Genomic DNA, 19,014 nt, shown 5'->3' on the forward strand with positions numbered 1-19,014 from the left:
GAAATGAATGTTGAAGAAGAATGGACGACACTCCCCAGAAAGAGGAAAGAAACCTCAGATGGTGGAGTTGGTGCAAAGAGAAGTAACAAAATGAACCTGACAGAGGGGGCTGACGTGTCTTTAAAAAATCGCTTTTTAAATACCAGAGAGGTGACAATTAGCCCAGAGTGTGAGGAGAGTCAGCAGGATGGTGAGGATAGTGACTCTTGTATGTCAAGTGACAATTTAACTGGTACTCTTGGAAAAATGGAGTACAGCACTGAAAGCATTCTGAGCTTTCTGGATTTTCTTGAAGGCAAAAGAAGGGTCAATGTTGTAGAACATTTTCCTGACCTGGAACTTTTTTTGGTTTCAGCCAAGCGTGTTATGTGTAATGCTGTTCCTTTGGGAATGGAAAGAAAAGAATTTAATCGTTTAAAGAATGTTATCAGCAAAGTTAGAAAGTCTCTCACCTCCAGCACATAATGGCTCCACACCAGCTCCTCTTTTTGTCATTAGTTAAAGTTCTTGTTGTCATTGCTGCTCCATTTCTATTCTTTCTAATGCCTGCTCTCTCTTTGGGCTCTTTGAACGTTAACGGCTGCAGAGACTCCTCAAAGAGAGCCGTACTTTTTCAATATTTAGAACAGAAAAAACTTGATGTGATTTTTCTTCAAGAAACTCATACTGACCCAATGAATGAGTCGGAGTAGCAGAGGGACTGGGGTGGCATGACGTTTCTGAGTCACGGCTCCAGTGCCAGCGCAGGGGTGGCAGTGCTCTTCAGTAAAGCAATTCTCCCAGAGTCCATCGACTGTATTGAGCAAGTTAAAGGCCGTCTCATGAAGGTTGTTGTTCATATTCAGGGGAAAAATATTATTTTTATAAATGTCTACGCTCCAAATGAGGGCAAAGAGAGAATTTCTTTTTTTCTTTTGTTAAAAGACGTACTCGCTGAGTGCAGTTCAGAGGATGTTGTGTTCTTAGCTGGTGATTTTAATTGCACTGAAAATGCAGTGATGGACAGGAATGGCGCTGAGCCTCACCCGGGGTCAGTCAAGGTGTTGCAGTCGGTCCTTCATCAGCAAGAACTTGTGGATGTGTGGAGGGAGTTGAACCCGACGGCGAGACAGTACACATGGCTCAAGGCCTCCAGTGGCATGTTATCTATGGCACGGCTGGACAGAATTTATACTTTACAGCACAATTTGAACCTCATTTTGGGCTCTTGCCTTCTGCCCACAGGGTTTTCAGACCATAGTTTAGCTCTCACTCGGTTTTCTTTGGGGTCTGAGAGTAATTTTAAATCTTTCTGGCAATTTATCTCTAAACTTCTTAAAGACTCTCTATTTCTTCAACACTTTCATCTCTTTTGGGACAAATGGAGACTCAGCAAAAGTGAATTCTCATCTTTGAAATAATGGTGGGATGTCTCCAAGGTCCAAATTAAACTGTTTTGCTAGTTTTATTCTGAACATTCTTCTAGAAAGGTCACCATGGCCATTAAAGAACTGGAAGAGGACATTGGGCTAATTCAAGCCAAACTGGATAGCGGTTTTGATGCCACTTTGCTTGAGTCCCTACAAGACAAAAAGGATTCTCTGAGGTCCCTGCTGGATGAACAGGTGAAGGGCGCCATTGTCCGGGGGAGATTCCAGAATATTTCTCACATAGACGCCCCTACGCAGTTTTTCTTTTCTTTGGAGAAAAAGGTTGGCTCAGGCAAAAATCATTCACTGTCTGAAAACTGCAGATGGGACTGAAATGACGGAGACCGAGGAGATCCGGGAATTTGCCTTAAAATTTTACAAAGACTTATTCTCTGCAGAAACCGTGGACTTGTCTTCAACCACAGAATTTTTCTTTGATGACTTACCACAGTTGACTCCATCCACCAAGGAAGTACTCGACCTGCCACTATCGCTGGAGGAGCTCACCAGTGCTCTTGGGAGTCTAAATCAGAACAAAGCCCCTGGTATCGATGGACTTCCTGTTAAATTCTACAAGTCCTTTTGGGATATCATGGGTAAGGACTTCCTGACTGTGTTCGTGGAGAGCATCAGGGATAAAGAACTTCCTGTGAGTTGTCGGAGAGCTGTTTTGACTCTTTTGCCAAAAAAAGGGGATCTTTGCAACATTAAGAACTGGAGACCAATCAGCCTACTCTGCTCGGATTATAACATCTTTTCCAAAGCGTTGGCTCTTCGTCTGAGGACTGTCATGAACTGCTTGGTGGCTTTCGATCAGTCATACTGTGTCCCTGAACGATGCATTTTTGATAACATTTTCTTTGTGCGGGATTTGGTATCTGCATCTGAGACTCTTGGGTTTAAGGCGGGTCTCATCTCATTGGATCAAGAGAAGGCATTTGACCGGGTAGACCACCAGTATTTATTTAAAGTTCTAGAGAGGTTTGGTTTTGGTGAAACCTTCCTAGGATATATTAAATTAATGTACACAAATGTGTTTAGTGTTTTAAAAATTAATGGAGGATTGGGAGCCCCATTTTCTGTTACAAGGGGCATTCGTCAGGGGTGTGCACTCTCTGGAATGTTATACTCACTGTCCATAGAGCCCCTGCTCCACAGACTTCGCCAATTACTTCATGGCCTGTCATTGCCTGTGTGTCCCACTGCATCCTTTAAAGAGGTGGCATATGCTGACGATGTCACAGTTGTCATCACTGAACCCAATGATGTTGTCCTGCTGCAGGACTGTTTACAGGTGTTTCAAACGGTGTCATCTGCCAGGGTCAACTGGTCCAAATGTAATGCCTGGGACTGTCCTCCCCCAAGTCTCCCAAGTGGTTTAACATGGAACTCTAAGGTGTTTAAACATCTGGGAATTTACATTGGGAAGTCTGGAGCCACAGCTGATAACTGGGAGGGCTTAATTGATCAAATTCAGGGGAGACTGAAGAAATGGAAATGGGTGGTCACCAAGCTCTCTTTTAGGGGTAGAGTGCTGATTATTAATAATTTAATCGCTTCAATGCTTTGGCATAATTTAGGTGTGCAGATCCTCCACTTTGGCTATTAAAAGAAATTCAGAGAATTTTGCTGGATTTTTTTTGGGACAAAATTCATTGGGTTAAACGCAGTGTGGTACATCTGCCTGTGGATGAAGGTGGTCAGGGCTTGGTGGACATTCTGTGCAGAATGGAAGCTTTTAGGCTGATAGATTTACAGCGTCTTTTGTACGCCCCTCAGCCTTTACTGTGGAGGAGTTTGGCTTTTACTTTTTTTCATAGGGTTGGTAATCTTCATTTTGATTTGCAACTCCTTTTCATTGACATCAAGCGATTGGCGCTGTCTGTACTGCCCGTTTTTTACCGCAATATGTTATTAATTTGGTATAATAAATCAAGCAGAGTGGGAATTAATTTGGAATCAGTCTTCTGGTTACTTGAAGAACCAGTAGTATGGAATCCAACCTTGGAGTTTGACTCGGTTAGTTTGAACTCCCTGCTTATGAGCAAAGGCTTTACTAAAGTAGCTGACTTTATTGATCCGGTCAGCAACCAGTGGAAGTCTGAGGCAGCTGTGGCATATGAGCTCGGGATTAGGTCTGTCCGCTTTGGGGGGTCGATTATTAACAAACTACAAGTCTCTTTAGTGCATTTGGGTGCAGGTCCCCTGTGTGAGGAGTTTTTCTCTGGCGATCTCTTAAAAGAGGCAGAACCTCCTGAATGTGATATTAGAATTAAACCAAATGTAAAAGATTTTATCGAGCCTAAAACCTCAATTTTAAAAATTAATCACATGAATGGAATTTTGTTCCAAGATTTGTCAAAAAAAGAATTGTATGACTGGTGTCTTAAAGTGTCCCATTTTATACATTTGAAGGAAATGACTGATACCCTCTGGAGGAACACTCTGTGTCTGCATGACACGACATCTCCAGCATGGAGGACTTTATATAAACCTCCCATTGAGAAAAGAGTTGGGGACCTGCAGTGGAGGATTCTACATGGAGCAGTGGGCACCAATTCATTCTTAAAAACCATTGGCGCCAGCGCAACAGATCAGTGTCCATTTTGCCTTCAGAAAGAAACAATTTATCATTTATTTCTGTATTGTACCAGATTACAACCATTGCTGACTTTCCTTGCTTTATTGTTGTTGGATTTGGGAATTGTATTTAATGAACTCATTTATATTTTTGGAATATCGGTGTCAAGAATTTGTAAAAGAGAATGTTTACTTGACAATTTTTTGTTAGGCCAGGCCAAGATGGTAACTTTAAAAACAAGAAGAAATAGAGATAAAGGTCTGAAAACCACTGACGCTCTATTAATGTTTAAGGTCCTCCTTCAAAGGAGATTGAAGATTGAATTTACATATTTTAAACTAATTAATCAATTAGATGTATTTAGTGAAATCTGGGCTGTAAATGATGTTTTATGTTCCATGGAAAATGAATGTCTGGTACTAAAGTCTGAGTAGGAAAACTTTACTTTTAAATGTTGCTGAATTTTGGCTGTTAATTTGACTGCAGTTGTGTTATAATTGTTAATAAAGGTCTGTTTAAAATCTAAAAAAAAAATCTCTATCTATCTATCTATCTATCTATCTATCTATCTATCTATCTATCTATCTATCTATCTATCTATCTATCTATCTATCTATCTATCTATCTATCTATCTATCTATTATATAGTGCCTTTAAAATTATCTATCTATCTAGCCTACTATACTAAAATTAAATTCTATCTATCTATCTATCTATCATGTAGTGCCTTTCACTTCTATCTATCTATCTATCTATCTATCTATCTATCTATCTATCTATCTATCTATCTATCTATCTATCTATCTATCTATCTATTATATAGTGCCTTTAAAATTATCTATCTATCTAGCCTACTATACTAAAATTAAATTCTATCTATCTATCTATCTATCTATCTATCTATCTATCTATCTATCTATCTATCTATCTATCTATCTATCTATCTATCTATCTATCTATCTATCTATCTATTATATAGTGCCTTTTAAATTATCTATCTATCTAGCCTACTATACTAAAATTAAATTCTATCTATCTATCTATCTATCTATCTATCTATCTATCTATCTATCTATCTATCTATCTATCTATCTATCTATCTATCTATCTATCTATCTATCTATCTATCATGTAGTGCCTTTCACTTCTATCTATCTATCTATCTATCTATCTATCTATCTATCTATCTATCTATCTATCTATCTATCTATCTATCTATCTATCTATCTATCTATCTATTATATAGTGCCTTTAAAATTATCTATCTATCTAGCCTACTATACTAAAATTAAATTCTATCTATCTATCTATCTATCTATCTATCTATCTATCTATCTATCTATCTATCTATCTATCTATCTATCTATCTATCTATCTATCTATCTATCTATCTATCTATCTATCTATCTATCTATCTATCATGTAGTGCCTTTCACTTCTATCTATCTATCTATCTATCTATCTATCTATCTATCTATCTATCTATCTATCTATCTATCTATCTATCTATCTATCTATCTATCTATCTATCTATCTATCTATCTATCTCAGGTCACTTTGTTTGGGACCCAGTAGGCCAAAGCCTCCCAGTTTCCTAAGGTCAGTCTCTCCTACTATTAAGCAGCCCAGTTAGGATTCTTGCCTGTTTTTGGTGGGTGTATTTGACAGACTCACCCATTTTGCTATTTTGTGGTGCCAGAACCACAGCATTGCTCTTATCTTTTGAAGGATGGCTCGTCCCCAGGATTCATTGCTCCTGTAATATTAAAGTACTGGGGCCCTAAGCACTTTTAATGAAGAAACTGCAAGCTCTTTTGCCAGCCTTGTGCCAAGTCAGCCTGGTTCAGCCTTGGCATTAACACATTGACCCGTCTCTGTAGGTGAGTCGAACAAAACGGAATACGGATTGAGCAGATTTGGAGGGGGGATAAAGCAATGAGCTTCACTCAGGCTGTGCATGTGTGGCGAGCCTAAGATCTCCGTCTCTGGAGGACAGCAAGCTATCTTCAAAGGAGAAGGCGACTCGAGGAAATGCAGGTGCGCTCTTTAACGCATGAAAAAATGATCATAGAGAGTCACCGGGGGACGGCTTGCCAGGGTGTTTGGATCAGTTCAGTTATACCTGAATTATGCAGTCATGGGTGGCAGACCTGCTCAGAGAGCTGCTGTCTGGAGGTAGGCATGTTTGAATTCACTTTAATGGTGTCAGTCGTACACCACACTTTGTAATAAATTTAAATTATTTATGTATTCGTTTGTATCTGGGTTGTGGGACCGTTAACCCTTCTGTCTCACAGTTCTAGAGACTTGGGTTCAAATCCTAGTCATGGCTGCCCGGGTAGTGTTTGAAGGTTCTCCGTTTCTTCATGTGGGCTTTCTCTGGCACAGTTTAGTTTACTCTTAAATATAAGGCGAAAGGATTGCTCCACTCAAACATCATAACTCCTATCTATTACTCACTCCTAATTGTTTGTACTGATAGCCAAGATAATTTGGAATCTCATGTTTTGATAGAGAATGGAGAAAACAACAAAACTGCAATACCATGCCAGGATGAGGAGGGCGGGTAGGGGCACTGTCACTTAAAGTATCATCTCTTTTTTCCTCTGCAATGGCGAGAACACACCCAAATGAGGGCAACTAGTCCCCGCCCATACACCCTAAGAAGCCCCGCCTCTTCCTGTTGGGACAACATAAGGCTGGGAGCTCAGTTTGGGAAAAGTGACTCCGCATGGCAGAACTCCTTGATATGAGAGAGTCGACCATTTCTGACAACCCTAATGACTATGTGGGCATTTATTTTGCCTGTTTTCGGGTTGTGCCATTGCACCCAAAATTTTGTTTTGTTTTTTGGACTTTGGCAGTAAATGGGGAGGCCTGAATGGCAACCCAGCTATAATCATATGAAAAAGTTTGGGAACCCCTCTTAATTCTTTGGATCTTTGTTTGTTATCAGCTGAGCTTTCAAAGTAGCAACTTCCTTTTAATATATGACACTAGCCAACCCGCGGCGTAGCATACGCCGCATAATTATGTTTTGATGGGTGAACACTTCCCGAACGACACAGTTGTCCAAACAGAAGTGAAAATAAAATCGAGTCCGGTGCATTCTTTAATTGCCTTGTAGCACAGCGGTAGTGTTGCTGCTTTGCAGTAAGGAGACTGTGAAAGATTTTGGGTTCGCTTCCCGGTTCCTCCCTGTGTGGATAGCGCTTTGAATACTGAAAACACCGGTATAATCACGCTGCTTTTTTAATGTTTTTTAAGCAGAGGGAAAAAAAAATGAACATTTGCAAAATCCGTAACGCTGCTTTCAGTAAGTACAATGCACACGTGTTTAATTTGTCGGCCACTTTTTGCCAACGGTCTTTTCTGGTTTGGGCTGCTTTTGCAGTGTTACCGCTTGTGCATATTAAATCTTGAAATCCTTCGAGTAACAAATTAACTAACTAGCTAACTAACACCCACCCATGCACACACACACACAGCTTGTGTGAAAAAATGCGCCCGTACTTTCATCATTTTGTTGCAGCCTATCAAAGACTCCCCTTCAAAAGGCCATTTTTAATCAGGCGACTGACAGTAGTGTAGTCAGGCACAGAGAAGGTCAGCTGCTGAGAGAGCGTCTCGACTGTTGCAGGTGAGACGCTAATGAAAAACAGGCACAGGGCTTATTGGTTTTTAAAGACTGCTTCCTTCATTGTGTTTTAACCTCAGTTTAAAGGATTGTTTTAAGGATCCCATGGGATACCCCTCGCAAACTGTTTTACATGCTGCAAATAGCGATTCACATCCACGAGAAACATGCCTCTACGAACAGTCAACGTGGCTCAGAGGTGCATCTGGACTCTAGCACAGACAAACATAAATGACACCATTTTTTCTGTGTCGTTGCGTCCGAATTGGTGGGCGTGGCTCTGCGAGTTGTCGTCGTATCCAATGGTCTTAGAGTTGATGGGCGTGGCTCCTTCCTTGCGCGTCTGTCTTGTTAGCGGTTTATTGAATCCACGCCCCTTCCTGCGTGCCTTAATGGGTGTTTTGCTTTGCTCTGCATGCTTTCATGGGTGTCTTGCCCGCTCTGGCGGCGGCTTAGTGAATTATATATATAGATGCCTTATGGACACAGTTGTATTTCAGCAGTGACATTCAGTTTATTGGATTAACAGAAAATATGCAATATGCATCATAACAAAATTAGACAGGTGCATAAATGTGGGCACCCCAACAGAGATATGACATCAATACTTAGTTGAGCCTCCTTTTGCAAATCTAACAGCCTCTAGACGCTGTCCTCCTGGTATTGTTGACCATTCTTCATACAAAATCTCTCCAGTTCAGTTCAATTTGATGGACAGCCTGCTTCAAATCATCCCATAGATTTTTGCTGATATTCAAGTCAGGGGACTGTGACGGCCATTCCAGAACATTGTACTTCTCCCTCTGCATGAATGCCTTTGTAGATTTCCAACTGTGTTTTGGGTCATTGTCTTGTTGGAATATCCAACCCCTGCGTAACTTCAACTTTGTGACTGATGCTTGAACATTATCCTGAAGAATTTGTTGATATTGGGTTGAATTCATGCGACCCTCGACTTTAACAAGGGCCCCAGTCCCTGAATTAGCCACACAGCCAAACAGCATCATGGAACCTCCACCAAATGTGACAGTAGGTAGCAGGTGTTTTTCTTGGAATGCGGTGTTCTTCTTCCACCATGCAAAGCGCTTTTTGTTCTGACCAAATAACTCCATTTTTGTCTCATCAGTCCAAAGCACTTTGTTCCAAAATGAATCTGGCTTGTCTAAATGAGTATTGGCATACAACAAGCGACTCTGTTTGTGGTGTGAGTGCAGAAAGGGCTTCTTTCTCATCACCCTGCCATACAGATGTTCTTTGTGCAAATTGAATTGCAGAACGATGTACAGATACACCATCTGCAGCAAGATGTTCTTGCAGGTCTTTGGAGGTGATCTGTGTGTTGTCTGTCACCATTCTCACAATCCTGCTCATATGCCGCTCCTGTATTTTTCTTGGCCTGCCAGACCTGCTGGGTTTAACAGCAACTGTGCCTGTGGCCTTCCATTTCCTGATTCCATTCCTTACAGTTGAAACTGACAGTTTAAACCTCTGAGATGTCTTTTTGTAGCTTTCCTCTAAACCAGGAGACTCAACAATCTTTGTTTTCAGATCTTTAGAGAGTTGCTTTGAGGATCCCATGCTGTTACTCTTCAGAGGAGAGTCAAAGGGAAGGAAGCACAACTTGTAATTGACCACCTTAAATACCTTTATATCTCATGATTGGACACACCTGTCTATGAAGGCTTAACGAGCTCTTCACACCAATGTGGTGTTGTAAGTAATCAGCATTGAGCAGTGACAGGCATTCAGATCAGCACAATGACAAGGGGACCCACATTTGTGCACAGCCAGTTTTTCACATTTGATTTCATTTCATACAACTAAATACTGCGTCACTAAAAATCTTTGTTTGGAAAACACCGCAGTACTCCATCATCCACAGGCCGAAGATGATGGAGCGGCAGTTACTGAGGCGCATGCGTCGCAGCTGTGGCGCCGTTACATGTCGTAGGTCGAATGTCCGTAACCTGGGGACTACCTACATATATATATATATATATATATATATATATATATATATTAGGGGACTCTGCCCCCTGCTTGCTTCGCTCCCCCACCCCCTCCCATCTCCCCCCCACCAGACATGCTATGCTCCAGCCACTTGTGAAGGGGGGGTGATTTGAACACACACTAAGTACAGTCGACTTTTGATATACGACCGGCCTGACATGTGAAAAACTTGCTTTATGACCAAAATTTTTGTTTTGAATTACGACCAACATCTTGCATTACGACCTGAATGCGGTCACGTGTATCCGCTTGTGCGACTGTAAACAAACAGCCAAGAGCGTTCTTAAGCGTCAGTCGGAGCCCAGATACGTGTGTAATTTCGGTCAGTGATTTATATAATTTATTTCGATAATTGCTAAGGAAAGAAGAGAAGGTAACGAAGGTGAAGAAAGCGATCACAATTGAAACGAAGAATGAAATTGTGTGGAAATATGAGAGTGGCATTCGTGTGACTGATCTCGCTAATATGTACAGCATGTCGAAAACCACCATCTCGACAATTTTACAAAGAAAAGATTTGTATAAGGAGACTCCTTCCAAACAATAACCACCTTCCATTTCATTCTCCTCCTCCTTCCTTCCTGCAAGCCAAAGATGTCAACTTAAATGGTGAGTACAGTATGAAATTGTTGTTTCTGGTAGGTTAGGCACTTTTTATAACTTTTTGGTTAGTACATTAGAAAAATTATTGGTGTTTTTGGTAAATTATGCACATTATACAACCCTTTTCTATTAAAAAAAAGTTAAGTAAGTGTTGCTGTGGGCGGTTTGGAACACATTAAGGGCATTTCCATTATTTCTTATGGGAAAAATAGTCTTGACTTACAACCAACTTGAGTTACAACCAGCCCTCGCGAACGAATTGAGTTCGTAAGTCAAAGGGTCCACTGCAGATGCGGACGAATCAGCTGCTGGCTTTCTGCTGCTGCCGCCGAGCTGCATGTTATGCTTGTCATACTGCGCGTCGATCATTTAAAAGCCTGTACAGCAGCTGTCCTTCTGTCTCACTGCCTTGTCTCGCAGGACATGATAGTGTCTTCCGAGAAGATCACGCATCGACCCAAGATTTTTTTATTATAATAGAGAGATATAATGTACAAGATCAGCCCGGCTACAGACAGACACTGAGACACAATGTCCAAAAATATGCACGTTTATTGTTCTTTGGCACAGCACAATGCACAAAGCCCAATAAAGCTCAGTCTTTTCTTCCTTTCTCCGACCGCCTCTACTCCTCTCCCACAAGCTCTGCCTTCTTCATCCTGACTCCAGCTCCCCGAGTGGAGTGAGGAGGCCTCTTTTATACCACACCCGGAAGTGCTGCAGGTGCTCCTCGATCAAGTTCTGGGTGTGGAGGAAGTGCTGCAGACCCAGAATCCAGAACTGTCCAGGCACTCCCTGGTGGTGAAACAAACCAGGGGGGCTGCCCTCTCATGTCCCCAAGGAGGTACTATTGTTGATATGTCCACTCCCCCGGTCCTCTCCTCAAATGGGCATCCCAACCGGGCAAGTTCTCCAGCTGCCTATCACACCAAATATATATACAGGTGCTGGTCATAAAATTAGAATATCATGACAAAGTTGATTTATTTAAGTAATTCCATTCAAAAAGCGAAACTTGTATATGAGATTCATTCATTACACACAGACTGATGTATTTCAAATGTTTATTTCTTTTAATGTTGATGATTATAACTGACAACTAATGAAAGTCCCAATATATACTATACAATAATATATATATATATATATATATATATACTGTATATATACAGTATATATATTTTTTTCAGCTGGAGATCCACAAAGGGAGAAAATGAAGCACATATCATAAAGTAGTTTTTTATTCCTGAGCTTTCAGCCCCTACCAGGGGCCTTCATCAGTCCTGTCAGGGTCTTTGGGGACCGCTGGAGTGCGGAGGGTGCTGACCTGGCTTCTGCATGACCTGGAAATGCTCCCAATGTCTTGGACAAGAGACTGGTGGCAGTTCCTGGGTCTCGTTTAAAAGAACGCCCACTGCCTCACTTAAGTCGAGTCACTGGGCAACATTCTTTTGGAGGAAGAAGCAGGAATTGTAAAATTGTTTGTTTTGCTGGCAACTGTATGAGGAAGACATTTTGTCAAACAGAAGTCATTTATTTGATCCTGGAATTGTGTTGGGTGTTGCTGTGTCTGTGGTTAGGAGCTCAGTGGCACAAAGTGTGGTTACAATTTAAAAGGTTTTACAGGCCCCTGACAAATAGACAGTCAGAAATCCTGCCGACTACACCAATTGTGATCCCCAAAGACAAAGTAATGTGTGAAGTATTAAATTACATATTTGTGGTGCAATCAGAGGGGACCCCGGACTTCACCTAAGCACCTGTGCGCCAGCCATTAATCGTATGAAATGAATTGACTCACTTAGACGGGCAATTTGAAAGAATCAGATTAGTGAAGTAAATTGAAATGGGCATCGCTTAGTGACACAGGGCAGGAACCTCGCCGGGACAGTCGGGTTTAGTACATTTTCAAACATCTGGCTGGGTGGCTAACTGTCGGGGCTCAAATGGGTCACTCTAGTGAGGAAAGCAAACGTGGCGAGTGATTCCACCTCACGGAATGCACATGAATTAATCAGCGAGCTCTTTTATCACTCTTCACGTCGGCATGCACTGGATATTTTTTGCCCGCCGCTGCTTTGATTTCAGCTCACACGGCCGCCGTCATCTGATGGCCATTTAATTTTTGACCTTGTAATTGCATCTGAGAGAACACCGTGTTTGCATTTTCATTTTAATTAATTCCGTGGCACGCCAGAGTTCAACAAACTTTCGTTGAAAACATCTGCTCCCTGTCCCAAAAGTGATAATTACCAACATGCTGTATTGACTCTTATATTGATGTAGAACTAATTTTTAGAAATATGTATTCTTTAACCTTGAGTCCAGATTCGGCAACGAAATGGATTGGAATGAAAATTATTATTCATATTACATGTACAGTAAAGTGAAAAAAGAAACATGATTTATTATTTAAAAAAAAAAAAAAAGGTTTCCTTATTGAGCCTTCTAGTTTCCAATTTCGGAGTCTGATTGTTAAGTCAAGTCATTTATTTATATGGCACATTTAAAAAGAACAGGAGGGGTCCCAAAGTGCGTTCCAGTTAAAAAGAATTAAGTAGCAAATACTACATACAGAGTAAAATATATAAATAAATAAAAAATAATATGAATAACATAGTAGAATATCTGCAGTGGGTTGGCACCCTTCCCGGGATTGGTTCCTGCCTTGCGCCCTGTGTTGGCTGGGATTGGCTCCTGCAGACCCTCGTGACCCTGTGTTTTGATTCAGCGGGTTGGAAAATGGATGGATGGATAGATAGTAGAATATTAAATATACAAATAGCATGAAAATGCATACAAGAATTAAGAAAATGAAAATTAAAATAAAATTACAATTGAAATAACGTGAAGTGAAAAGGTGGGTATGAGTTATTAAAATCAAATTAAAAGTAACATATTAGTGGACTGCACTAAAACCCCTGGGGAACCTCAGACTGAAATGAAAGCGAGAGAATAGAGATGGAACTTTAATTAGAACATTAGGACAAGAACAGAAAGCATTTGATAAGGTGCCACATGAGAGGTTGGGCATCAGACTCAAAGAAGTGGCAGTTCAGGGCGTGTTGTGTAGATGGGCGCAGAATTGGCTCAGACGCAGGAAGCAGAAGGTGATGATGTGAGGAACCTCATCAGAATTGGATGCTATTAAGAGTGGTGACCAGCAGGGGGCAGTGCTGGGGCCACCGCTGCTATTTTAATATCTTCTTATATAATACGCTACCGTGGCTGTTTGTCAGTCTGTCCAGGATTTTAAATCACCCGTAGCTCGCAAACCGTTTCACCTATTGACTTGAAATTTGGTACACATCTACTACGTGACGTCTACTATCCGCTTTCGGGGTGATGATTTTTATTACTCTTTTTATTTATATTTTATTTTATTGTAGAATCAACTCTCGGCAGCTCGCAGCAGGGTGGCCGTGCGGCGCATTCGTATGGGCGCCATTCTCATTCCCTACCACCTTCGCTAATCATTCTTGAGGCAGATTGAAGAGCTTCAGTGTCAATTTAAGTAATATCCATTTACCAACCCGCTGAATCCAAACATAGGGTCACGGGGGTCTGCTGGAGCCAATCCCAGCCAACACAGGGCACAAGGCGGGAACCAATCCTGGGCAGGGTGCCAACCCACCACAGGACACACACAAACACACCAAGCACACACTAGGGCCAGTTTAGAATCGCCAATCCACCTAACCTGCATGTCTTTGGACTGTGGGAGGAAACCGGAGCGCCCGGAGGACACCCACACAGACAACATGCAAATTCCACGCAGGGTGGACCCAGGAAGCGAACCTGGGTCTCCTAACTGCGAGGCAGCTGCGCTACCACCGTGCCACCCTACTAAGTAATCGCAACACAAAAACTAACTTAATCAGTTTTAACGTGAAAAGATGCCGACGAAAGAAGAGAAGCAGCGGCCGCTAGGGTGGAGGAAAGAAGAGCTGCTCAGGAAGCAGCAAGCGCATCAGCCTCTGATCAAACAAATGCTAAACGAATGAAATGAAAAGTAAGAATGCTCAAGTCAAATTTATTCACTGCACGATAATCGTGCAGTGCGCAGTTACTGGTATAGAAATGATTTAGATAGGAATATAAGGAACAAGCTGGTTAAGTTTGCAGATGATACCAAGATAGGTGGATTAGCCGTTATATCATTACAGAAGAACTTGGATAGCAGACAGGCTTGGGCAGATTTGTGGCAGATTAAGTTTAATGTCAGTAAATGTAAAGAATTACACATAGGAAGTAAAAATGTGAGGTTTGAATACACAATGGGCGGTCGGAAAATCGAGAGTCCACCTTGTGAGAAGGATTAAGGAGTCAAAGTGGACTCTAAGCTGTCGACTTACACAGAAGCCATTAAGAAGGCTAACAGAATGTCAGGTTATATAGCGCCTTGATGTGTGGCGTACAAGACACAGGAGGTTCTGCTCAAGCTTTATAACACACTGGTGAGGCCTCATCTGGAGTCCTGTATGGAGTTTTGGTCTCCAGGCTACACAAAGGACATAACAGCACAAGAGAAAGTCCAGAGAAGAGCAACTCGGCTGATTCAGGGCTACAGGGGATGAGTTATGAGGAAACATTAAAACAGCTGAGACTTTACAGTTTAAGTAAAAAAAAAATGTAAAGTCCATCCATCCATTTTCCAACCCGCTAAATCCAAACACAGGGGTCTGCTGGAGCCAATCCCAGCCAACACAGGGCAGGAACCAATCCCGGGCAGGGTGCCAACCCACCACAGGACACACACACTAGGGCCAATTTAGAATCACCAATGCACCTAACCTGCATGTCTTTGGACTGTGGGAGGAAACCTACGCAGACACGGGGAGAACATGCAAACTCCACGCGGGGAGGATCCGGGAAGCGAACCCAGGTCCCCAGGTCTCCCAACTGGGAGGCAGCAGCGCTACTCATTGCGCCACCGTGACGCCCAAATGTACAGTCAGTAAATGTAAAGAATTACACACAGGAAGTAAAAATGTGAGGTTTGAATACACAATGGGAGGTCTGAAAGTTGAAAGTCCACCTTATGAGAAGGATTTAGGAGTCGTAGTGGACTCTAAGCTATAGACTTCCAGACAGTGTTCAGAAGCCATTAAGAAGGCTAACAGAATGTCAGGTTATATAGCGCCTTGATGTGTGGAGTAGAAGACACAGTTTTGGTCTCCAAAAGGGACATAACAGCACCAGAAAAGGTCCAGAGAATAGCAACTCGGTTGATTCAGGGCTACAGGGGATGAGTTATGAGGAAAGATTAAAAGAGCTGAGCCTTTACAGTTTAAGGAAAAGAAGATGTAATGTCAGTAAGTGTAAAGTATTACACACAGGAAGTAAAAATGTGAGGTTTGAATGCACAATGAGAGGTCTGAAAATCGAGAGTCCACCTTATGAGAAGGAGTTAGGAGTCGTAGAGGACTTGACACGATCAACTGCCACTATCAGACTACCTTTAAGAAAGCAAACAGACTGTCAGGTTATATAGCGCCTTGATGTGTGAAGTACAAGTCACAGGAGGTTCTGCTCAAGCTTTATAACACACTGGTGAGGCCTCATCTGGAGTCCTGGGTGCAGTTTTGGTCTCCATAAAGACATAACAGCACTAGAGAAAGTCCAGAGAAGAGCAACTCGGCTGATTCAGGGCTACAGGGGATGAGTTATGAGGAAAAATTAAAAGAGCTGAGCCTTTACAGTTTAAGCAAAAGAAGATTAAGAGGTGATATGATTGAAGTTTTTAAAATTATGAAGGGAATTAGTCCAGTGAATCGTGATGGTGACTTTAAAATGAGATCATCAAGAACACGGGGACACAGTTAAGGGTGAATTTCACACGAACATTATGAAGTTTTTCTTTACACAAAGAACAGTAGACACTTGGAATAAGAGACCAAGTAGTACGGTAGACAGTAAGACTTTAGGGACCTTCAGAACTCGACTTGATGCTATTTAGGAAGAAATAAGTGGACAGGAATGGCAAGCTTTGTTGGGCTGAATGGCCTGTTCTCGTCTCGATTGTTCTAATGTTCTCATGTATTAACAGATGATGACGACTGGCTTCTAAGTTGATTTAGATTTCCAAGTGCTATTTCTTGGAGCTCCTGATATTATTTTTAAGGTGAAACGCATTAAAAAGTATGTATATTACATTATACGGATACATTTTTAACTTCCTTTAAATAATGTATACTGTTAATAATTAAACATGTGGAGGCGCCGTGGCACACCGGTAGCGACATGTTGATGCCCCATCCAGGGATTTTTCCTGCCTTGTGCTTTAGGCTTGCTGGAACTGGATGGATAGATGGATGGAATAATTAAACACGTACTACGAAGTTTTACGAAAATTGGCGTTCTAAGCTTATAGGTAGCGTGAGTTTTGTTGGGCTGAATGGCCTTTTTCTCATCTAGATTGTTCTGATGTACTAAGAGGCCATTGTGCCCACCAAGTCCTGTCCACTGAATTCTTCTAAAAAAACATCAAGCCATGTTTTGAAAGTCCCTAAAGTCTTATTGTCTACCACGCTCTGTGTAGATTTAAACTCATCAATGACAGGGCAGGACTCCATGTTGGACAGCAGACTACTCCAAATTCCGGGGACAGCTACAGAGAAAGCCTGATCTCCTTTGGTTTTGAGACATGAATGAGGAAACTGAGAGGAGCTGTGGTGAAGATGTGACTTTGGGCTGCATACGGAAAGAGCAGATCTGAAATGTATTGAGGTGCTAAGACATTGAGTGCTTTAAAAACAAAATCAACTCGATATTTCACAGGTAGCCAGTGCAAATGTGCTAGGACAGGGGTGATGGGCTGTCTTTTCTTTGTTCCAGTTAAAAGCCTAGCGGCTGCATTCTGCATTCGTTTGAAGTCTAGAAGGTGTGGAACGAGACAATCCCATCTACAGACAATGACAGTAGCCAAGCCGAGAAATGATAAAAGCAGGGATAATTCTTTCCAGGTCCATAGGAGATTTGCTCCGTCCTGTGTATGACGTTAACCTGCATTCAGCCCTGCATGTAGGCCCTCCAACCTCATTCCTTCTGAATGAGTGTGGTGCTATGGTGTCCTCGGGTCCTAATCTGGGATGATGAGGTGGTTTGTCATGTGGTGGGTGCAGCGACACATTGTATCAACCCAAGCTTCTAACCTCCTCCTCCTCCTTAGGAGATAAAATCGACTCTAACTCGACTATAGGTCTAAGATGATACATGCTGCCCTTTGCAACACTGCTGACTCGTTTATTAAAATTCAAAGAAGCATCCAACAACACACCGAGATTTTTAACCTCATTATGCAGATTTCTCTCCAATCAACCCCATTACCTGTCCACTTGGTCCAATCCCCGCTGTGGACCACCAGGCTGGCACCCCCGCCTCATCCCGACACAGACAAGCGTGGGACACAAGTTCAAGACACACACTGATTCTTTAATTTTCTTTTTTACCTCATGGGAAACGCCTTCCCCCGTTTCCCACAAGTACCACACAGTCCCACCATAAGCACAAACACAAATCAATTCTCTTCCTTCTCTCTTCCTACTCTCTTCCTTCTCTCCTCTGCTCCTCTGGTTAAGCTTTGTCCTCCTCCTCCTTCTCCTGACTCTGGTTCCCCGAGTAGTGTCGTCTGCCCCTTTTATAATGCCCCCCATGAAAGTGTGCCAGCTGCTTGATGATGTATCACTTCCGGGTGTGGCAGAAGAACTGCCCATAAGGGCTCAGCAACTCCTGCTGCAGCACCCTCTGACAGCAGTGCTGCACCAAACTCCAACTCCCATGAAGCCCTGCAGGAGTCCGAGGTCCCGCTGCAACCTAGGGGGGTTGCCTTCTAGCGTCCTTGGGGAGGTAACGCTCTTGCCACGCTTGCTCCTCCAGTCCTTCCAGCGTGGAGGTAGTCCCGGCTGGGCCGTACGCTACACCGCCGCCATCTCCCCCTCATTCATTCCTGCAAGTACACACATCATGAACACCTCACACCGCTCAGGCACATTCCCTAACATCTTCAAACACGCTCTGATAACCCCACTTCTCAAAACACCAAGACTCCATCCATCCCAAGTTAACAACTGTAGGTCTGTCTCTCTCCGGCCCTTTCTTTCCACATCACTAACCAGCACCCAGGTCTTTTCCTTCCTTGTACAGAATGAGTTGCTTGATACCAACCAGCCCGGCTTCAAGAGAAGCCACTACTACTGACTGTGGTCGACCAGCTACACCATGTCATCAACATGTCATCAGTCCTGATTCTGCTAAATCACTCCTCTGCCTTTGACACAGGCCAAACATGACATCCTTCTGGCCACCCTCTCTGCTGAGCCTGGCATCACTGGTACTCAAATGGTCTGAGTCCTTCACTGTGTCCCAGTGAGCAGAGTTATCAAAGGCACATCAGACATGCGCTGGTGTTCCCCAAGGATGGGTGCTGGGTCCTCTACTCTTCTCTCTGTACACCACCTCGCTGGGCTCCATCATCCAATCCCATGGGTTCTCTTATCAGTACTATGCTGATGATACACAGCTGTGCCTGTTGTTTCCTCCGGAGGAGAATACAGTATCAGCTAAAGTCTCTGCATGTCTTACTGATATCTCAACCTGTTTGAAGGATCACCATATACAGTTCAACCTGGTAAAAACCAACCTTCTTGTGATCCCTGCTGAACTCCTCATCTCTGTACAGCTTGGCTCACTGCAACCTTGGGGTGGTGATCGGTGACCAGCTATCTTCTACTACTACTGTTTCTCGTTCATGCAGGTTCACCCTGTACAACATC

This window comes from Erpetoichthys calabaricus, chromosome 5, assembly GCF_900747795.2.
Source record: "Erpetoichthys calabaricus chromosome 5, fErpCal1.3, whole genome shotgun sequence".
Lineage (NCBI taxonomy): Eukaryota > Metazoa > Chordata > Cladistia > Polypteriformes > Polypteridae > Erpetoichthys > Erpetoichthys calabaricus.